Source organism: Diuraphis noxia, unplaced genomic scaffold (genome assembly GCF_037042655.1).
Source record: "Diuraphis noxia isolate RWA-SAM2 unplaced genomic scaffold, SU_Dnox_SAM2 contig0005, whole genome shotgun sequence".
Classification (NCBI taxonomy): Eukaryota; Metazoa; Arthropoda; class Insecta; order Hemiptera; family Aphididae; genus Diuraphis; species Diuraphis noxia.
In genome coordinates this window covers 47,146,323-47,169,407 of record NW_028301715.1, presented here as the reverse complement: position 1 = coordinate 47,169,407, position 23,085 = coordinate 47,146,323, and the positions used below count along the sequence as shown (strand labels likewise).

General features: G+C 31.2%; 1 long non-coding RNA gene across 1 annotated transcript; it reads right to left on the bottom strand.

The window, feature by feature from the left end:
• Positions 1-1,362: 1,362 nt before the first annotated feature.
• On the bottom strand, positions 1,363-11,748 carry LOC149055421 (uncharacterized). Its single transcript, XR_016192210.1, has 3 exons — positions 11,518-11,748; positions 2,029-2,157; positions 1,363-1,665 (listed from the first exon to the last, which is right to left on the bottom strand). It is a non-coding gene; the product is annotated as an uncharacterized LOC149055421 (long non-coding RNA).
• Positions 11,749-23,085: the final 11,337 nt, after the last annotated feature.

Genomic DNA, 23,085 nt, shown 5'->3' with positions numbered 1-23,085 from the left:
ACTCGGACAGTAACTCGGATAATTTTTACAGATTGCTTATATTGATAGTAATAACTAACGTTTTAAAATAATATATCGCCCTAAATGGTCTACCTACTTAATCCATTACTATCATGGACCTATAATCCTTATATAGTACACTAAGTTTTACAACTCAAAAACTACTCGTGCAAATTTCGATTTAGGTACGTCAAAATATCTGCTATTAAGTAATCAAAATTTAAAAAGGAGGTTCCTATTTGAAAAACAAAAGGTTGCAAGGACACCTGCTGGCATGATCCTTAATTGGTAAAAGCAAATTTCAAGTATTCGAAAATATGATGGTGATCAAGAGTGTATTTAAAAATTCCAAAAAATCAGAACAATATGCATATTATAGTAGGTATATAAGAGCATACATATTATATGTGATATAATGATGGTGAGCATGTTTAAAATATCACCCTGTATACGTGCAGGAGATTATCGGCGTGTCCGTCCGTGACATTAAAAACTATATCCTCGCCATAATAATAATATTATAATTCCATTTTTTTTTTGTATCCTGCAGCAGAGGTTATTCGTCGCGACAGTCGTAATATCAGTCTCGGAGCCCAAGGGGACCGGGAGCCGTGTTTCTCACCGATATTGGACGTCGTATCTCATCAGTCGCGCATGCACTATATAATGCCCGTAGAACACTGTACTTGGGTGTATAAGCCCAACTACATAACAATCGTCGATTCTTCGGCTTCCGGGCGTTTTTTTTTTTTTTTTTTTTTGATTTGTGAACACACGCATTTAATAATAATATTACATATACAATGTTATTACACGAGCGTTATTATTGCTGTATCATTGTCCGGGGGTTGGCCTCCGGCGGAGTTAACGCGGCTTTATAACAACGATGCAATAACGAATCTTATACGTAATATAATAAAACACGTGTGTGTGTGTGTGTAATATATTAATAATAATATGTACATCAGCCGGCCACTATATTATATACGACCCTGCGGCGCAATTAACGATATTACTGTATTACAATATTGTTATATCGTTGTTTATAAAATATTGCCGTGACCGTTTCACCTACGATTATATTATGTTAGGTGTATATTAAAATACGGATAATATTATGTTTGAGAACGAGTCGTATACAAGTAAGTGTAGTACGGAGATTGACATTATGATGAAAAAATGTACAATATATTATTATTATTATCATTATTGTAATGTCCACTTTATAGATAGTGGGTACATATTATAACGCCACGGTGGGTACACAATATTGGCATGTTACATAAACACGTAATATTTATACAAACGGCCGTCATAATAATGTATTATATTATTATTATTATATATAGGTAGGTTGTAGGCCGTGGCGGGTTTACACGTGCCGCAGTGTAGTCCAATAAGCCTTCAATGTAAAAAGTTTCTGTTTCAGCTACTTAAAAAAAAAAAAAGTCTCCGAGTTTCGCAACGGCCAGCGCACATATTATAGCTCCTGTGCTTCGTCTCGGTTTATATAGGTCGCAGCTGCTGCAATCGGACCGATGGAATTGATGAGGTCATGACGACGACGATGTGCTCCGGAGAAGATGTGAATACTTAGCGATTCGTGTTTTTTTGTAACCTCTTATAATAGGCCTAAAACGAGCGTGACCCTCGGGGCGGGGTTAGCTGCAAAAAGGAAAGATTCAAAGATTAACGAAAGCTCATTATTAATAATAATATGTCATGTTTATGCTTGTCTCCTATATTATTATCTATTATTTGATACGAAATGAGTTCGACAGATCATTATACGATATGATTCAGTGTTTGAAATAATAATTTGTCCTTGGTACGTATTTTTCGATCTTTTGACATTTTTTGTCGATATACAGTTGTTACTATGTATAATATAGCATAGGTTTTTCTTGCATATCTAAATATTTTTTTTCTGTTTTTTGTTTTCTATCGAATAGGTTATATAGGTATAAAGGAGGATTTTTTTTTTCAAAGCATCATTATCATATCATGTCAATTAGTTTATAAAATTACCTCGTGTGATTCCTGTACATGGCAGATTGACTGAATCACAAAACTAAACAGTAAACCATTTAAAAATAGTTTTCACTTTTCAGAGCACTGCAGTATGCCAGTATTGCGTACATTTTTGAATCTGTAACACTAAAGAAAACCGTGCATGGTGTATTATCGATAAACGCAAAAATAGCCGTTTAAGAGATGGCCATTTAGGTATTGGCAAGCCTGCCGGATTAAGGTGTTAGGAGAGGATTCGGTTCAGATCTATAAGTTTCCTTCAAGTTTTGTAAATACTTATCTAATATTGAAGAATATTTTACATATTGGCAATAATCTACTTATACTAAATAACTACTAAATAATTTATAAAAACGTATCTTGTATATACCTTATTATTATACTCAAAGGTAAAAAATAAGTAGGTATTTATATAGTTGGTGGCTTTTCAAAAAAAAAAAAAAAAAAAATGTTGAATGTATCTTGTATTTTAAAGATAAAAATGAATCTACCTTGCTAGTATCAAAATGCCACTTTTATTTAAGTATCCCGCCCTTAGTCGCCAGTCCCTGCGCATATTATAACATCTGCTTATTGTTATCGCATCCGATTGATTTATACCCATAATGTTTGCTTTTTCTACGAGACACTATCGCATATATAGTATTCCTGAGACGGTAAAATTATTCTTGGCTAACGTTCCGGCGGCATTATTTTTAAACGATGCAAAAACCTATTGCACGGTTTTTTGATCTTGAAAATCAGATTGAAACGACCGGCTTATTACCTACCTAATTATAGACTATATCTATATGGTATGATTTACAGCGGGTATTAGTGTATTACCCACGTCTATACATCAATATAACGGAATTGTACTATATTTGTTCAACCTTGTTGTGATTGTGTATAGGTATGTATTTTGAGGATCATCCTTATAGTATAATATAATTTCTCGGTAAGTACGACGACGATGATTACAACGTGAAAAAACGCGATATTTTATTATAATAATTAACGTTAACGAACGGACAAACTCGAATTAACCCGGAAAAAATATACTAGCACAAATGTCAAGATCGTCATTAAGGTACAATGATTAGTTTTTCAATTTTTTACGCCGACAGTTTGGACATATAATAATATTATTTGACGACAGCACGTGATGGTGGCCATATACATTTCAATTATATTTAATAATAATAATAAGTATACCAATTACCTGCATAATGGTTGGGTACCTACCATATACCTACGCATTTTTAATAAAAACAAAATAATGATATAATAATTACGTTTTCTCGTCACATTTTGTTGACTCGATACAAAAGTGACGAACCCATCAATATACCGTTTTGGGTTGAATTTATTACTCGCAATAAATAACAAATTGTTATTCGTAATTGATTGATAATACTACTACTATACATAATGATACACGAAAGGCGAAAAAAAAATGCTCAAAGGTAAATGTTTTATCGTGCGACTTTTAGACCCTTCATCGGTTTGGAATATTAAAATATGGTGAAACGTTCAGACGATGTCGCAACGTGATATTACATTGGAGTCGACGTAATATATGATATTTATATCGTACAATATTTTCTAATAAATTTGATGATGTACTATTTAACGTCAACGTCGTCATCGTCAACATAATATGACTGGGCTAGCCTATTATTTTATCGTTTGTCATAATAATATGATTGTGGAAAAATGTTTTATTTTACCCACTTTTATGCGCGGGAGGCGACGGACGTCACTGCAGTGTGGATTAAAGTTTGACGTATTACTATTAAGCATTCGATTGACAGGTAATAATAATTCGCTTAAATAATGATTAATTAATACTTGATTAAACGTTAAACGCGAAAATCGTATCTGAATAAAAAATAAAAAATACTTATACACGACGGCTTTTCGAGTAGGTACAAAAAAAGTATAGGTATATTTCATGTTAACACGTTCCACCAGGCGATATTACTTGAATTCTACTGTAGACTGTTGTAGTAATAGTAGACGTATTTCTTTGTTAAGACATGTATAAATATTTGTATTTATCTCTTTCGATATGATTCATATAATATAATATTAAAAATATAATATACGTAGTATATTTACGAAGGTTAATGTTCTTAAAAGATGCTATAATAACGTAAACGTAATAGGTAAACTTTTCTATTATCCGTATACCTATAACTGGTGTATAATACACCTGCAAACGTATGTTATCACTTATCATTATTATTAATTATTATTATTAGGTACCGCAGAAGTAACCATTTCGTAATAAAATTTCGTCAAATGTTAGATGCGTACATAATCATACAATATTACTATTATTATTATGATTATTATTAATATATTACGATACGAGTTACGTTTTAGATTTATTTTTTTTTGTCGGCGTTTGTGCGAATATCGGCGCAGAAACTCGATTATCTATAGTATATGATAAAAAAGAAGAAAAAAACGTAACTCGTTCGGTCGAGACAGTTCTCATGGATTCTCGTCCGGTGCTGCAGTTATAGGTTTCTATACGTAATACGTATATTGTGTAACTATATATGCACTTCGCATGGGCAACAATAATATTCCGGACATTCCGGTCCGCACTCTTGATCACTTTATAATTATTGTTCCGACAATAATCGTCGCCAGTTATTTATGACCACCGAGTCAAAAGCGTAGCATTATCGCGAGGAAGTAGGTACTCAGATTTTTTAGAAATGCCGCTGTTAATTGATAACAATGCAACGAAGGAAAATATATTTAAAAAAAATATGTATAATATTAAATGGTAACTATATACCTCTGTTGATGACCTGTTAGGGTACTCGAGACCAGTGGGGAGGGTTGTGACGTATGCATTGCCCATCCCCTTTTTGGTATTTATTTTTTTGTAACGGCGGTATTATTCTCGGGCATATTGATATAGTTGATTTGTTTCTTAATTGCGTTTCGAAAAGCAGTGATAATTGATGAGGATATCTGCAGGAAAGCTTTATCTGATTTGGCTTATAGTTAAATAATATAAGCACTAAACTGTGGCCTAATCAGCAGTTAATTCCGGAACAGGATATTAATTTTTGAATTGTATAACACTATAATATTACCAACACAAAATCTTCTTAATCTCCTTTTATTCAGTTTTTCATTTATAATTATACCATTAGTCCACAAGGATAAATTCGGTGTCTAGAAAATATATTACTCGTTGAATATTAAATACTGCACGATAATAAACAATCCTTATATAGGTTACATATACAGTCGACTCCGTTTTATTAGGACACATTGGTTATAGACGATATAGTGTTAATTTGTCCCAAATAAGCGGTTGTCCCAATAAACCACGAGAATAAAAAAAGAACATACAAATTTGTAGAAAAACTGATTTTTTATGTATACATATACATACATATTATATAAACTATTTATTAATACATGGAAATATGGTATGCCTACATTAATTATTTAATAAAATATTTTTCATCTTATTTAAAACAATTGTCCCATAAAAAGTATATATGCGATAAAATGGGATGAATATGTCCGGATTTTTGGCCCAAATAAGCGGTGAACGTTCACACTGTGTACAACTATATATTTGTTTTCGTAATTGAAGAATTGTCGCGATTAATTGGTTGTCCTTATTAAGCGGCATCGTCTGTATTATAAATGTACAGAATAAATCAATACAATTTATTATCAAATGACATATTGACATAATAATATTATTAAGTTTAGGAAGTTTCGGACTTGTTCACAAGCTAGGGTCTCACAGCACTGCACATAATTTAATTTCCGATAAATTTGGGCAATATCCAAAATGTCTCACTATAATAATAATTCCCTAGACCATCCGCATACCGACCTGGATCGATAACGTATATGTTTGGCCTGCAATTAGCGAAACGTGTATATATGACACACAGCGTTTGCGGATGGAAAAACAAAACCTGCACGACCATCGCAGACATCTCAAAATAAAAATATACCCAATTACTATTTACATGTTTTTTTTTAAACATATTATCCTCTGGTTATTTTGAGACTATGGATATCGTATTATTATTATTCAGAACTATTTTATATCTGTAGATACATAACGTCAGAAATATTTAATTTGTATATGTATAAAAATGCAAATAACAAACAAGATTTATCAAAGTTATCAATATAGTTATTGTATGATGGCCATTGCTCGAATAATATAGGTACTTAATAAACACATACAGATTTACACATATACACACATATTATGTGTATATATATTATATACATCTGATCTTAATAATTATATACATACAAAAAGGACTACATAGGTGTATATGGATATCGTTATTTTTTCTTCCCCTGGGGGGGAGGGGGTCGGCTGTAAAACATCATTGCTCGTCCGTGCCAGACGATGCAAATATACATTTATACATATATATTTAGTGTTTATATTATATTATTACTACACGCAATCGCCGTGATGATGTATTCTCGTTTCTCACATCAATATATATATATATATATTTATTGCTGATGTATATATATATATACATGCTCCTGCAGGCCGCGTCATGTTATGTACTGTCTGGTTAAGTCATTTTCAGCCAATTACGACGTGGCACACGGCGCAGCCACCGCTGCCGGGATAATTGGGACTAGTGGTTTTTCGCTCCTCTAATTTTTTTTTTTCTGTTCCATTGCCAATTTACTAGCTGTATAATAGTTGTCTGCGTGTACTATACGCGTCAATAAGCTGCCAACACACTTGAGACACGTACAGTGCCATACTGCGAGCTCGCGTTTAATATATATATTAATATTGCGTATACGTTCGTTTATATAAAATATATATGTATATACGACGATCACTAGTGCAGCTGCGGCAGTGCTCTTTTCGTGTTTTCGACGCTATCGCCGAATATTATAAGAACACGAGAAATATAATATATCGTTCGCTGCAGAGATGTCCGCCTGTTTGTTAATTTAAAATTTTTTTTTTTTTGAATTTCGGTTTGAATTTCAAAAGAACAATGTCATTTCACTACTTGACAACCTGTTGTTGAACTTTTAACGACTCGTCGTTTAAGATTCTGGGAGAGAGGAAAGAGGACCATAGAGAGCGAGAGAAAGAGAGCTGTAGAGCAGAGCTGTTGACTTAACAAATATGATGATGTGTTTTATGTTTAGGTATACCTACCCAATATATATATATATATATATATATATATATATATTTTACATTTTTGTAGAAAACACTTTGACTGCTCCAATATACCTATAGGTATAGTTTCGTGTGTAAACTTTTAAATTAAATACTATCATCTATACATCAAACTTTAAAAGCTCATCTTTAAACCAAGTAAACTTTCTATAGCAAATCTGATATTATAATATTGAGCTCTGGATCGTTTACCGTATTATAATATTATAATTGTTTATGCAGTCCGTCCCAATTAAAGACAATCCTGAACCGCCAATGATGATATGTGGCGCCGGAATAACGAGCTAAAATATACAATACAAACGAGTGTGCCCAAAATAGAAATCTATGACCCGATGGCTTTTTCGAAATAAATTATTTATTTGTAAACACAGTAAATATGTCCGTGACGGCATGACACGTCGCTACAAAATAATAATAATAATAATAATAATAAAGGTAAAAACCATGAGTATTGATTTTGTTTTTTTGTCCGTACATTACCTAAACACTTAGACTTAGGATTATACAAACTGCAATAATACACATAATATTATAATAATAAAAGATTAATTGTATGAATTTGGCAATACTGTTTAGGTATTTTCTTAATAAAATAACGATGTTTTTTTTATAACATATTCATATACATCGACTGCGTACATAATATACATTTTAATAATATAAACAGTTAAATGTCCAATGTATACGCTGCGCATAGGTATACCCGATACATGTTATAAAAGCTGTTTGGCGTATAATTTCGTGTTACACTATAATATATGTATTTGGACATTGTATAAATGATTTGTTCGGAGACTAAATAGTATATTTTAGTATTGTCGATAATCGAATATTCATAGGTATCATAATCATATATTAAAATACATAGTCGTCATTGTAACGGGCGCGGCCAACCAGACTGCTGGCAAGATGAACAAAAGATTTTTTATTATTATTAAACCAATCCGAACAATATCGGTGAACTGTATTATATAGGTACTCGCATATATATATATATATATAATTTTTATTATTATTATAATATAAATTATATACAGGATGTAATAGAAAAACACCGATATATAATCGTTAATGTAATTTACTATAATTGTACAGTATTCTTGACTTTAATTATTTAATTCATTTTTAAATTTATATATATATATATATATATATATTATAAAATGTTATGATAATATTGTTAAAAATATATTTAAAAAAAAATTGCCGTATGGATTAAAAAAAAGTTATCGCGATTTATAATACAGTTAACAACACATTTTGTCCACTATTATCGTTTTGTTACACTCAGTATCTATATAAATAAGACCGGGTTATCTGCTAAATATATCTCGAATATAGTTATCGGTTCGATGTGCACTTAAAGTCTTTAAACAGCAGAAAGGTTTAACCGCAAACCGGAGTCGATTGATTGCTTTTCCTAGAGTATACGCATGTATATTATATAGGTATATTCACGCGGACGTTCAGTGATGTAAACCAAATCGTGGGATGATCTTATATGTATATCGCGAATGTGGTGAATGAAACGACTCTTTCTACTCAACAATACAATTTAGGTGGTATAAAACATCAATGCTGTATAAATCAGTTAACAAAATCCTCTGCACCAATCGTGTATCGAATAAGATTGAAGAAATAAATGTATGGAAATGGCAACGTTACAGCTGTACACGTTCGAAAGTTTAGTATAATAATTATAATACATATGTAATAGCAGTGGCGTACATATTGTGATTTTTTCAAGTGGGAGGAGGTGTCATAATATACATGAATTCGTGATCTTTTTCATCGCCCCCCCCCTCCCCTGTGAACATCACTGCATATACGAGTAGGTATGCTAAAATTAAGCTATATTTAGTATAATATTAGGACAATATATACCTACTCGAGGGTGAATTAAAAGAAACATTTAAATGTTAACTAAGGAGTGAACCCAGTGAGTCTGGTTAAATCCGAAGAATTTCTTAAATAGAAAATTGACTGTACAACTATAATTATGTCACAATAATTTTTATATTTAGAACAATTATTATATATTTATATTAAAAGTGAAGTAGATAATATTATAACTATGAGAAATTTGAAATCTTAAGTTGTAATACCCTACCAGCCAGTTACTTTTTTCAATATCAATAAGTCCCAATCACAAAGCGATATATCAATATTAAAATTTAAAACATTACATTGATATTATATGATTTTGTGATTTTTAATTAGATTTTGGGTATAATTTCTCTTTTTTTTTTAATCTAAAATATTAATTTTACTTTTTTACGATTTTCTAACTTAGAGAGACCCGTTATCGCTTCAACGGCTGTGTTACAGTTCTAAGAAAACGAAACATTAATTATTTATCATCATTCATTATACCTACATAGTGTACGATTCATATATTATCTACAATTTTAAACTTAAATATATTTTTTTTAATTTTTAATTGATTTGTATATATTATTAAAAAAACAAAACGATTATTATTTTGGTATAAATAGTTTTCGATTTAAATATGCATTTTGAATAACGTGAAAAAAATGTTTGAATTTAACATTACTTTTGATTTCTTAGATGATGATTTTTACGATTCTATTGATATTTAAAATCGGTTTTGAAATCGATTTCAAAGCCTAAGCAAGTATGCGTAAAACGTTATTAAAATTTCATATTAAATATTATTGGCAGCGTTGAAATAGAAGACGAACGTCACACATACATATAACTACACATACGGTTGTAGCGAGTAAAATAATAATAATAATATGTTGTCGGTGACATTTCCATTTTCGTCTATCAATTTGTCTTTTACCCCCCATCGGTGCCGCGCGTGTCGTACACTCGGTGACTGTGGTGCCCCGTCGTACAAATTGCTATTTGGAAAATGCAATATTTTACCGGGCTATACACGCCGAGTACGGTATTTTTTTTTTCGTCGTGTCGTATGCTCCGCGTGTAAATAAAATGAAAAATCGCACGTCCATAGTAGAAATAATAATAAACGGTTCGTCGTTATTTACCAAATTATAATATATACTCTGTCTATAATATAATGTTATACATTATACCTATATGTATAGGTAAACGCGTCCAACGGAGACGTAACCATAAAACATAATGTCATTATTATTGGTACAATGACATCCGGATTGGAATTCGGCGGGAAGTTCGGATGCGTATTTCTCAATTTTCAATTGAGCCGTTATTTTTTATGTATGGTACGTCAAAAAACTGTGTTGGCTTTAATTTATTACTACTTATGTTCTTATTTTATAACCGAATAATCAAGAATCTATCATTAAATGTACAAGCTGATTACAATAGCTAACCAATAAACATGCTCACCTCATTTTTCCTTTAATATATAGTGAACTAATTCGAATTCTGACTTTTGAAAATTTCAAGTGGGTACCTACACTTAAGAATCATATTAATTTATTAATTCAGGTTTTACCTTCTGTACCAACATTAATATTATATAAGCTGATAATTTTATTGAAAACTTGAATGTATAATTAAATCAAAATTCTTATGAGTGCCTAGTGGTTTCCGAATAATTAAAATTAATCAAGGTCAATTAATAGTCCTTAAAGATAATTTAAAATAATAAAATAAATTTAACATGGAATCTATATACGGTTTTTTTTATATAGGTATAAGGTATACAGACCACCATAAGGGTATATATAGTTTTTACAAACTATAAAATATCGATGGTTGATAGGTATTAAATACCATATAATTTTCAAATCTTCTAAAACCTATTATCATGATGGACCTATACTAACCTAACGTACTAGGTATTAGTCTTATTACATAAACTTAAATAATTCAAAAACTACCCGTTCGAATTTTCTATCTTACTATACATATAATATATAGACAACTTAAAAACGGTCAAAACAGCTTATTAACTTACTGTAATTTATAGAAAAAAAGGTTGTTCTAATTTGAAAAAAAAAATAATAATTTGGTTCCGACACAAGACACGCCTCCTTAAAATGTTTAAAATGTAAATAATTTACAATATTATGATATTTAAGTAGGTAGGCATACTTAAAATTCGAAAAATGAGTAGATATTTGAAAAAAAATCATTATTCAAATGGAAAATTTAGTTGAGCTTCCATCCATCACCTTTTATAATAATATACATACATATAATTATTCGTGATTTGTGAACAGTTCCTATGATGGGAGATTGTTCGGATAGGTGAAAAGAAAAAGGAAGTTATTTCCGAAATCCTTCCAAATCCGTTTTAACAATATTATAAACTATATGGAGCTTACGTATTAGTTACGACGTATACTTGTGTTGTATCGATTGGACAAAAAAACTGTTCTGGTCGCATTTCGATTTTTGATTATCAATCACTTGTGTTTTGACGTTTTCCCCTATCGACCACATCGCGCATCGGTTTATAGGAGGTACTTGTATATACTGCAATTGTACACACACACACACTATTTTATACATATAATTCTACATGAGGTTTCCAGAGTGGTACCAACATATACCTAAATTAATATGACCTATATTATTTTCGGTTATCAATTCCATATACCGAAAATATAGGCGCAGTATCGGCAGTGTGCTATACATATACCTAAGCGATAAATCGATTTTTGTTTTGTGTTTAATATAATATTATTATATTAGGTACCTATATCTTATATTGTAACGTACACACTGCACATGTTTTTATCTGCCGCGTTGAATACTAACTAAAACGATCGTCGAATTTCTAAGACGTATGTGTATACATGTAGTTAAGTAATAAATAATAATATATTATTACAATGTGCGACGACGCAAACGTTTTCTCGTACAAAATCACTCTACTCGTCTACAGCCTGCTCGCTTGCCTGCACGTAAACGCATATTAAAACATTCAACATTTTACTATTATTACGTATAGGTAACCTACCTACCTCCTAATACATGTGCGATGTTATTACAAGGTACCTTATACTAAATAATTCATATGAATTACGGCGCGACACGAAAATCGCGGAATGTTTTATTATGTTATTATTATTTTATTATATGATGTGATAATACGCATATCCTGAAGGCTCGTGTTCGTCCGAATTTAGTATTTACGTATATTATTATTGCATGTTTCGTTCGTGTGTATGAGTTTGTTTTCGTGTGCGACTGACGGTGAATTATAATATATTGTATTTGCAATGACTTTTATATTATAGGTACATAAATCGATGTGAAAGTTAGGTTGCCTACAGAAAAGAAAAAAATTAAAAGCCAGGGACGGTGGAGGCGATATGCCCGAGATGACTAACGATGAGATGCGATAAACACATTATATTATTATCAACACTTTCAACAACCCGCAAACACGAGTTTGGAAAAAAAATTAATTTTGCATTTTTGATATTCAAATATACGAAATACTTCGAGCGTACACCCTGAAAACTTCATGAAGCAAATATAAGCATCGTATTTGAAAACGTTCGGAATCGTCTGATGCTTAAATCGACACTCGAACTCACGGAGTTAATCTTTTTAATGTTCGACACAATGAAAAACGTAGTACGAGGAAAGTTCCCGAGTATATAACTAGGTATATGAGTAATATCTTACTGCAGTCGGGTTTACTAATAAGTAATAACAATATTAAAAATAAAATTATATTAGAAAATAAATATCAGAAAATAGCTAGAGAAGGTCAATAGACGAATGCGTTTAACTAACATAATATGGCGTTATCTTATATTCTTATCCGTTACTGAACAATAAATATTTGGGTAATAATATGTTGTTTAATCGGGATATTAAGTAATAATCTTTTCCTAGAACACTCGAGAACACTTAAAAATGATCGAACAAGTAGGTGAAACGACCAATATTCGCTTCATGACACTGTAGCAGTAAACAATGCATTATTCATGTATGTTATTCAACATTATAATATAATATCATGAATGTTACAGAATATTTTAGGCTTAAAAAAAACAATACACTTCACTACATAGTGCACTGAAAGGTTAACCAGCTAAATACAATAGGTGGCTTGTAAATAATATTTTTTTTTAATGGGGGCTTATAGTAAATTGAAAAGCGAAAACAACAATGGTGAATAAAAATTGAGTTTGGTCATAATTATTATATTATATAGGTATGACAAAAATTAATTGTTTATAAATACCCAACATGTAGATTGGTTTTTTTTTACGGTAGAAAAATACGTTTGGAATTACTTTTTCCGTAAAATGCTTTCTTTATAAATGTAAAAACGGGAATTCCCATTTGTCTAACCGAATACCAAAACAAATATCATACAAAACGTGTGCAATTTTTCAGAAATTATTTACGCCCTAAAAACGTAATATGTACGGCCGTGCCGGTGATATTTCAGCAACTTAAAAAATGCACATGCACCCACCCCACTATAGAGCATAGAAGGTCTGAACACTAAAGTATACGTCAACAGTCCTATTTTTTCTTATACAATACTTACTCGTTTTACTAATAATTTATCTCCAACTGCTCGCGTATATTATTGTCGTGTAAAATAGAAACTTATAAAGACATATTTTTTAAAAAGCCATTCGTTCAATGTTCGAACGCATAATGGGCAATAGCAGCAATATAAGTGGGCTTACGTAGTAGTGTATTAAAATATTAATATACCGTTTAGTGTGTTTACCATTGAAACATCATGTGTGATATGAGAAATCGATAAAAAAGAATAATAATATACATATTATGATAACATAATGCTCGTATGTATATAGGTCCCCGAGTTTCAATTGGAAAACGGTAATAATTATGTAACCGGGAACAGTAATGACTGTCTGATAGTGGCGATAATATAATATGCGAGTGGTAAGGTTAGGTTCTTAAAGAACGTGCACGTTAATTTATTACATCCACGTAATTAGTCGATATTGTGTATCACACAGCAGTAACATGTACACAGGTAGATATACACCAAAATCTGTTTTCCACCGAATAGCCGTATAAAGATATATACAGAGTGTTCGCAACGACGTTTCGTGATCGTTTATCGACGAATCGATGCGTCGCGTACTAATAAAGCTGTGTATATAATGTGTGCACGCATCATATCGGACACACAAAATGGATGACGGGGAGTGAGATCCACGAGCTTGTTTTTGTTTGATATTTTTTCGTTTTTTTAGAAAATTCGCAAAATTATTGACAAAATATTATGTATTATTGACACTAATATATATATTGTATATTATGTTATTTTTTATAGCACACAAGATGGAAGATAAAATTATTGATCCAATCTATTAATAACATAATTTAATTGCCTGCAGCAGTTTCGCCGTCCGGTCATTGTACAGGTACTTACGTGCTAAACAGGGTCCATATATGATGATAATAAAATGAGATAGTTGTGACAATTTAATGATATAGTAGATTTTTATTATTATAGGTTTGTGTAGTTCTATTTAACTTGATAAACGTAGGCGTAAGTGCGCATGTGACTATAGGACTTTGCATTTGGGGGAGGGGGCTTGATTCTTTTCTTAAATTATTTTTTCGTGCACAAATGATCGTTTTTGAATTTTATCATACATATTATATGCTTTAAAACACCGTTTGTTTGTACTAGAGTTGGATATTTGTCCACGAACTCTCGACATAAAAAATGTAATGTATGTAAGTGCCATCACTGACTGCACCGCGGTATGTTGACCATTCTTTTACAACACCTAATATTACATATGTATATACTGGACTGCATGAAGTTAACGAACTGATTATATTATAAAACGGACAAATTTTGCATTTATTTCGCTTTCCCATGGCATGTGTGTCGTCTGGATTAAACCAATATGTGTTGTATATATAAATTTAATTAATTAATAATATTAGTGCGCTTCACTGCAAAATTTAATGACGGTTGACTCACGCTAGAATCAAATAATTCATTACATATCACGTTTTATAGTGTATACCTACAATCGACCAGACAGTGGATCCAAATTTTTGGGCACATGATTGGCACCGTGGCACTGTGGGCAGTGACTATTATATTAATGTATTATATAATAACTTTTCGATTTCCGGAACAATCCGGGGAAAAAACTTAAAGGCGCATCATGTTCCACAAAATATCCTGCAGGTGCGAGCCGCGGGGGCCACTTATAAGAAATTATGTAACGAATTATAATTATGAACACGTGTGCCTAATACATAATACAGGTACTCACAATGACCGAACATCGATTTCGATAAACCTATCTATGAATATAAATCGAATCTTACTTTTTAAAATCAATTGGTCACGTTTACCGTGTGAAATTTGTTTCCTGATAAGAATATCGTAATAAAAATAAATATTATTTGTATTGGTTATACTCTGCAGCGTCTCTCACTATAATAAGTATCATTTACATTATAATTATTATAAGACATGATATTATGATGCGTATCCCGCAATAAATTTTTATCGTCCATAATGAAAAACGATATCCTCATAATTTGTTTGCTTCGTGATTCTTGTTATCGTTTTAATTTAAGTTTTTTTTTTTTTTTGATTGACATTACCGTATACCATAAGAGTTTCTAGTACTATTTAGTGCACGATTGCAGCATACACATCAGCTATACCTTTTTACGACTCACCGCTGACGTGAATCTTCACATTAAGTTTCGTTACATGAATGTACGCATATAATATGTAATCCCTATTTTAATGGGCGTGATTTTGAATTTTTTCCCCCGTCCAAAACCAATAGTAGTAGTCCTAAACGACGACCGTGTTCTCTTTATAGGTATTGTATTTTCTAATCTTCCCTTGTTCGGCGCCAACCATCGTCGTGTATAACCGAGACCCCCGGGAGCTCATCGATGTCGACTAATTAGTAATTATCGAAAATCGGTGTTATTATAGATGAAAACCATGTCAAACATTAAATCACCTGATTTCTGACGGGGCAGTTATACAAAACGAAGAGTATACAACAATATTATATACACAGAAAACAGAATTTGATATATATTTAATATGTATGGCTGCAGTATTTATATCGTATACGTACAGTAACTCTTAGTTCTTACCACTCACAATAATAGCTGTTACTTATTTCCTATATATATATAATATAATATGTAAGTATTATAAGCAAGTACTTCGTCTGTGTATGATAATATGCTGAGAATTGTTCGAATATCCAGATTTGAATTTGACTGATTTTCAGATGAGCCCACCTATAGTATGTTATTAAATATTTATGAAATTATTAAAATGTATTAATTAAATTACTAATAATTAAAAAAAATCTCTTAAGTGTAACAACTATAATATTTTCGATTATATTTGCCCAAATTAGTGAGTAAAAAGAGTGATATCTAAAACTATTCGGAACGTGATTGATGTATCAGACTCTGCGACGATATATACACGATATAGAATAAATTAATTACTTGTATATATATATATATATATATAAAAAATTTAGGTTTGAATAAATAATTTCACCAACTACCAACGTACACAAAATTAAATTAAATAGTTAATTTCTACTTTATGTACAGTTGGTTTGTTTATTTATTTTTAAATTAAATTCAATCCTACTATGTTATTATAAAGTTTATTTACTTAAAAGGTGGGCTAGAAAAACGTTTTTAAAAAAAAACCTTATTTATCAAATTAAAATTTTAAGTAATTATAAAAATGTATTCAATAACTACCTACTTCAATTTGTTTAACCTAATATTACACGTCAAAAGTGATGCATTGAAAACGTATTATTATTATTAGGTATACTGACAAAAATATTAAATAGGAAAACGTTAATAAATAATAATACATTAAATACGTACATGCTATTAAGTATTAGTAAAAGTTGTAAATATACGTTTGATTTATATTTCATATTTACATATTCGTACCTACTATTTACAAACGCATTTTTGCCTTGGGTAATACTATACTGATTGCGAGAATGAAAACGAGTTGGTAAAATAATAATTATTAAACGACTAATGCAATATTGTTTCTACGCTATATTTGGAGGTAGGTATCTGTATAAAAACATAATAACTGTAGGTATTAATACCTATATATAGTATGTATTATAAAATTATTTAAAATTAGTCAAATTTATTTTGAAACCGTTATATAGTTACCTGGAAATCGATATGTTAGGTATATATATAATACATCTAGTCTGTAATCTGTAAACGTGCATTATATATGGTTGAACGTTTCAAAATGGGTCGTTTTTGATATACATCATAAGATGAATGTGAAATTTATAAAAAAAAATCTCGTAGACTATTTGCAGTATAGTTGGTAAATAATATTTTTTATACAAAATACTTTTCGAAATTTTATTGTTTAATGAAAACCTCATAAATTTAACATAGAATGAAAATTTAAAAAAAACATTTAGTACATGCGACGCGCTTAGAAAGTTTGCCATAATAAGTGTGAGCACTTTTGAAAGTTTTCCTAAATGGTAAAACTCACGGTTTGCATTTAATGTATTCGATAACTAACTAATAGTGGTTATGTTCCACCACGGAGAAAAATTGACTTAAATTTCTTACGAGGTGAATATTTTCCCGACATTATTTTCGAAACGTTTCGAAGTGTTCCTTTATCCTTAGTTATTCCTTTATATTTTAAGTGTTGCGTGCGATGCCGCATGAATATGTTATCGATATACGGTTTCGGTTGCGGAATAAAAATAAAAACACAAAAATCACTGCCTGTAAACGGTCGTAAATTTTTAGCACCTCCTTTTTCTTATAGGTATGCGAAAAAAAAGTCAAGTTTGGGAGCACACTATATAGGGACCGTCTGGATAGAAGCCAAACCAATAATTTTTGTGTTCACATAATGTCTCACGACTTAGGATGAAAAATAAAAAATATATATATATTTAAACCGTTTTTCTGTCCGACGTTGTTTTGCATGTTTTTTTCCACATACAAGTATAGATACAAGAATCCCGGCGCCATTCGAAATTACACAGTTCATTGGATTTTACGGTCATTGTAAATTTCTGGAAAACAAAAACAAAAAAAAAAAATAACAATAATAACATTCAGTACCTTTAACGATGGACATAATAAATGTACTCAAAATCGTTTAACCGCGTACATAGTACTTAAAAATCATTGTCTATAAATGTATATAGGTAGGTATGTATATATATATATAGATACCTATGCAATGTACTGCACAGGAATATATATGAGTTATACCAAAGATATAATGTTCTCAAGCGAAACTAAATAAAACAATGTGATTTTGTTATTCTGATGAAGGGACATACAGTCGAGTAAAATATGGGTATGACGTTTTGTTATACGACGCCCAATCGTCTAAAATACCAATTTCAAATTACATAGAAAAATACAACTGGGTGTTTTTTTTTTTTTTAACCAGCAGATAATTTTAGGGTCGAGACTATGTAATATATATATATATTCGAATTAAGAGGTAGGTAAAGCTACATTATACATATATATATATATATATATTATACGCATAGTACCTACCTACCTATGGTTTAATTATTATTTGAAATAACGAGTTACGTCCGCAATGGATGATAATAATATTATGACCACCCGCGTTAGTGATCAGAAATTGACTAACTGCAACCTTGAACTAATACGTTCATACATTGTGCATGTACACATCATAATGTAGTGTTTGTCTAGTTAATTTTTTTTTCCTAAACCCGCCGAAACGATCGTATCGGACGACGTTCTCAATTTACCCGGGTAAAAAAAAAAAAAAATGTAAATCTTAAATCTTTAAACAACAGATCGACACGTCATATTTTATGCATATATTCCTAACTATATATACCTGATGATGTATCTAATAGTCCAATACCTAATAATAATACCTTCGTATATATAGGTACGTGTCTAATCGATAGAGTTTTACACTGTACACATACATACTATATTAATATAAATTACTGACTATACTACGCTGCACACGTCCGCAGACACCATCTGCATTTTGATATCGTAATTGTTGACAGCGTGTAATCCACTACCCTCCTTTAATTTTCATCTTCTCCTTTACTTTATTTTAATTTTTTTAATTTTTCAAAAATGTAGACATTACTACTTCTTGGTGGGCTTTTCAATTGCGTTTTTGTTATTACACTGCCGGCTGTAATGGTATACTATTATACCGCTCGCTCATATACGCAGCAAAGAGATACATATTAATGACTTAATAATGATACCCGCGGTAAGCCCTTAGCAGACATCTGTCTGAAATTATATCTTCCGAAAAACTGGCCATTTCGATTAAAAAATAAAACCGTCCCACGATTTTCTTGACGGAGCTTCGTGAAATGCAAACGACTTCTACATATACATAAGTACCTATAATAATATAATAAGTAATAACTAATAATATTAACATTATAAAATGTACTGGATATCCGATAAAAAATCAAAAACAATATCGAAAAATACCGATGACACGAATATAATAATAATATTACATCATATTATACCAGCTACTTATTATACAAAATATTGTATAATAATGTCATTGTTGTATTTAAATTTTATTTTATGGCACTGCTTTATTGGGCATCACAGATATATATAATACATAATGCTTTACCGATAACACTTCAAGTCGTTGATTATTATTATTTTTTTTTTAAACGATTCTCGCATAATATAATATAATAAGTGTCCATATAGAGTCGTCTAATTTTATGCAAACGACGTCCGAAGAATTTACACAGCAGAACGATTTACATAAAAATAATACTTTATTTGATACGGGTTTTCGGGGGCTATTATAAGCGCGTTCGAAAAAAAAAATGGTATCCTCTCGGTATAGGTATACCGAACAAAAAATCTATCTTTATCGATTAGGTACTACGTTATATTTATAAAGTAATATACAATATTTAATAATAAATATAGTAATGCGTTTAATACCTATACAAATACTACGCGCTGCATAGTGCATACTATTTCTTAACGTATATTATGCATAATAATTCAATATATCGCTGTGGGGTTGGGGGCCCGGGGCCCGGCAGCGTCGCGCCTATAATATTTGTATATAGTTAATATAATAATAATATTATAACAAGCAATATTCGATGACCGACCATGTATAATATTTATGTACATATTATATTTATATATATATATCTATATGCTATTTAACTATACGTCCATAGGTGAATTATGAGTATGATAGTTTACCACGACACGCGTTGAATGCGGAATAATATACAAAACTGACGTTCGTCATCCAAACCGCCGTAATAATAATAATAAACAATAATAATGCGGTAATGACGATAATGATAATAACACCGCGGTTTCGATTCGATTCCAATTGCGCATTGTTTGTGTAGTGTATATACTTAACTATGATATTATGATGTATATGATATACTCGAGTCGGCGGGGAAGTCGTCATCATGATGTGTTACGTTAATATAGTCCACCACCGCCACCCTGCGGCATACGTATATATACGTATACGTATTATATATATATATATAAAACCATATATACCTGAGCTCAATCAAGAGTAATCGATTATTGAATTCGAATCGTGTCCTTCGCTGTGATGTGTACCTGTGTGCACCACACATAGTATAGATAATATAAACGGAGAAAAAATATTGTAAGAAAAAAATAAAAAATAAAAAACCTTTACCAATTTAAGTATGTGATGAGGGCAGGGAATCATTATATTATAAAACAGAAAAAAAAGTAACAAGACTGCGACGTGTGGCCTAAAAATCCTGACCGGCTGTGGGCGGTACGCTAACAAGGTATGTATACGCGCGAGCACACACACATACACATACTCACACACATACACACACACATACACATTGAATCATCGTATATAGACTTGAGGATATTATCCCGTCACTGACCTGTTATTATCGTTACTCGTCTGAAATGAGATCCTTAAAATAAAGAGAATGAATAAAAAATGTATACATATAATATTGTATGTATTATATAGGTATATATTATGTACATTGTACAATGTACATACATACATTTATGTATATATAAATATTATGTAGGTACCTACGTCGCGGTCTCCACGCGGTAATTGCACTGGGCACGACGACGATGTAGACGGTCAAGTGCACAGACCGGAATCGTGCCCAAACAATTTTAATTTTTCGTTTGGGGGGAGCCTACCTACCAGGTTGCATATATACGCACACACACACACACACACACACACACACACACACACACAGAGTATATTATGCGTGTGTGTGCAACGCGTATGTTTGTGTCTAAAATATAATTTGTCTAGCGCAATTAGGCACGATTTTCTGTGTGTTTGTTTTATCCTCCTCTGGTTCGAGTTAGATTATGTTAGATTGGTCCGGGGTGATGAGGTATAGTTAGTTTTACAGGTTGGGACTGTGGGAAATTGAGTCACCCGGTGGTGGGTCAATAAAGTCAAAATAACTAATCAAAAAAATCAACGCGATGGGATGTCGACCAGCACACGGCGGCGAGTTAGTTATATACATACTATTGAATTCCGGCCGATCCCACCTTTGAACGTTTGAACTTCGAATATCCGATTGACCTCCGGTCGCCCATGAAGTTTTTCGATTTTTTTTTTGACGGGATCCATTCGAGCAGGGGTTTTAATGTTCATATTTCACGGAAAATGCACAAACGCCTCGCGGGCACTATGAAACATTACTTAATATATAATTATAACATATAGTAACATCATGTACTGCAGGTTAAACAAACATGTGTTGAAATTTGTATGTTATTTTAGACGTTAAAAACAATAATTTTTAATAATATACAATATTATGGTGTTGATGTATCAGACAAAACGGACGAAAAAGTTATCGAGCACAATAGGTACCATAATTTTATTTAGTCCGTTTATCGACTTTTGAACGCCGTAAAATATGAATATTTAATTGTGTACGACGCGTTTCGTTTGGTATAATATAGTACCATTATCATGATAATACGTCCGTTCTCTTTTATACTTACACCACGTGGTTGTAATAAATGACTATTTGAAATTTTTAATTTATTAATGACGAGCTGAACACATATTTGTTTTGATGTGCTCACCGATTATGCATAAAAGCGATATTCTCGTACGTTTGACTCAATAATAATAATAATATGTATACAATTTATAGGTATACGTGATACGATTGAAGTTTTAAAAAAATGTTATTATTCCTTATTTTATTCCTTTACGTTTTGTATACGTAGTGTGGATAAACGGATGTGAATATAGTGTGAATACATACGCACTCCGAGCTGATTGACAAGTCTAATTAAAATTCAATTCTTTCACCTTATTTAAAAGTGTGTCCTCTTGTGTTTCCTCGACTCATTGTAACCTGCAGTCCAATCACAAGAACTGGTTTTTTTCCCCATCAATGACACCAATAATTTAGAACAACTCGCTCCACCGAATGATGGTTGTTAACTAACAACAACGACGACGTATTAATTAACTCCACAGAACGTTGTTATAAGGCATGGACTATATTTATTTAGATAAACCGAATATTTAAATTTATTGTAAAAGTTAAAATATTGGAAATTTGCATTTTATTATTTGGAATTTGGTAGGTGTATTTAATTTTATGAGATAGGACGCAATAAAAATTAATGGTAATATACGGTTCGTACACAAAAACGAGTGAGTGTGTGTGTGCGTGTGTGTACACGTGCGCTATAAAATAATCATTTAATAATGAATAATTTTTTGAATACATAACACACAACGTCAATGCTTTAAATGGTAATAAATTCAATTTTACGAAAAAAAAAGATTAGATCAAACTGTATATTATATTATAATACGTTCAATGTTTATAGATTATTTCCAA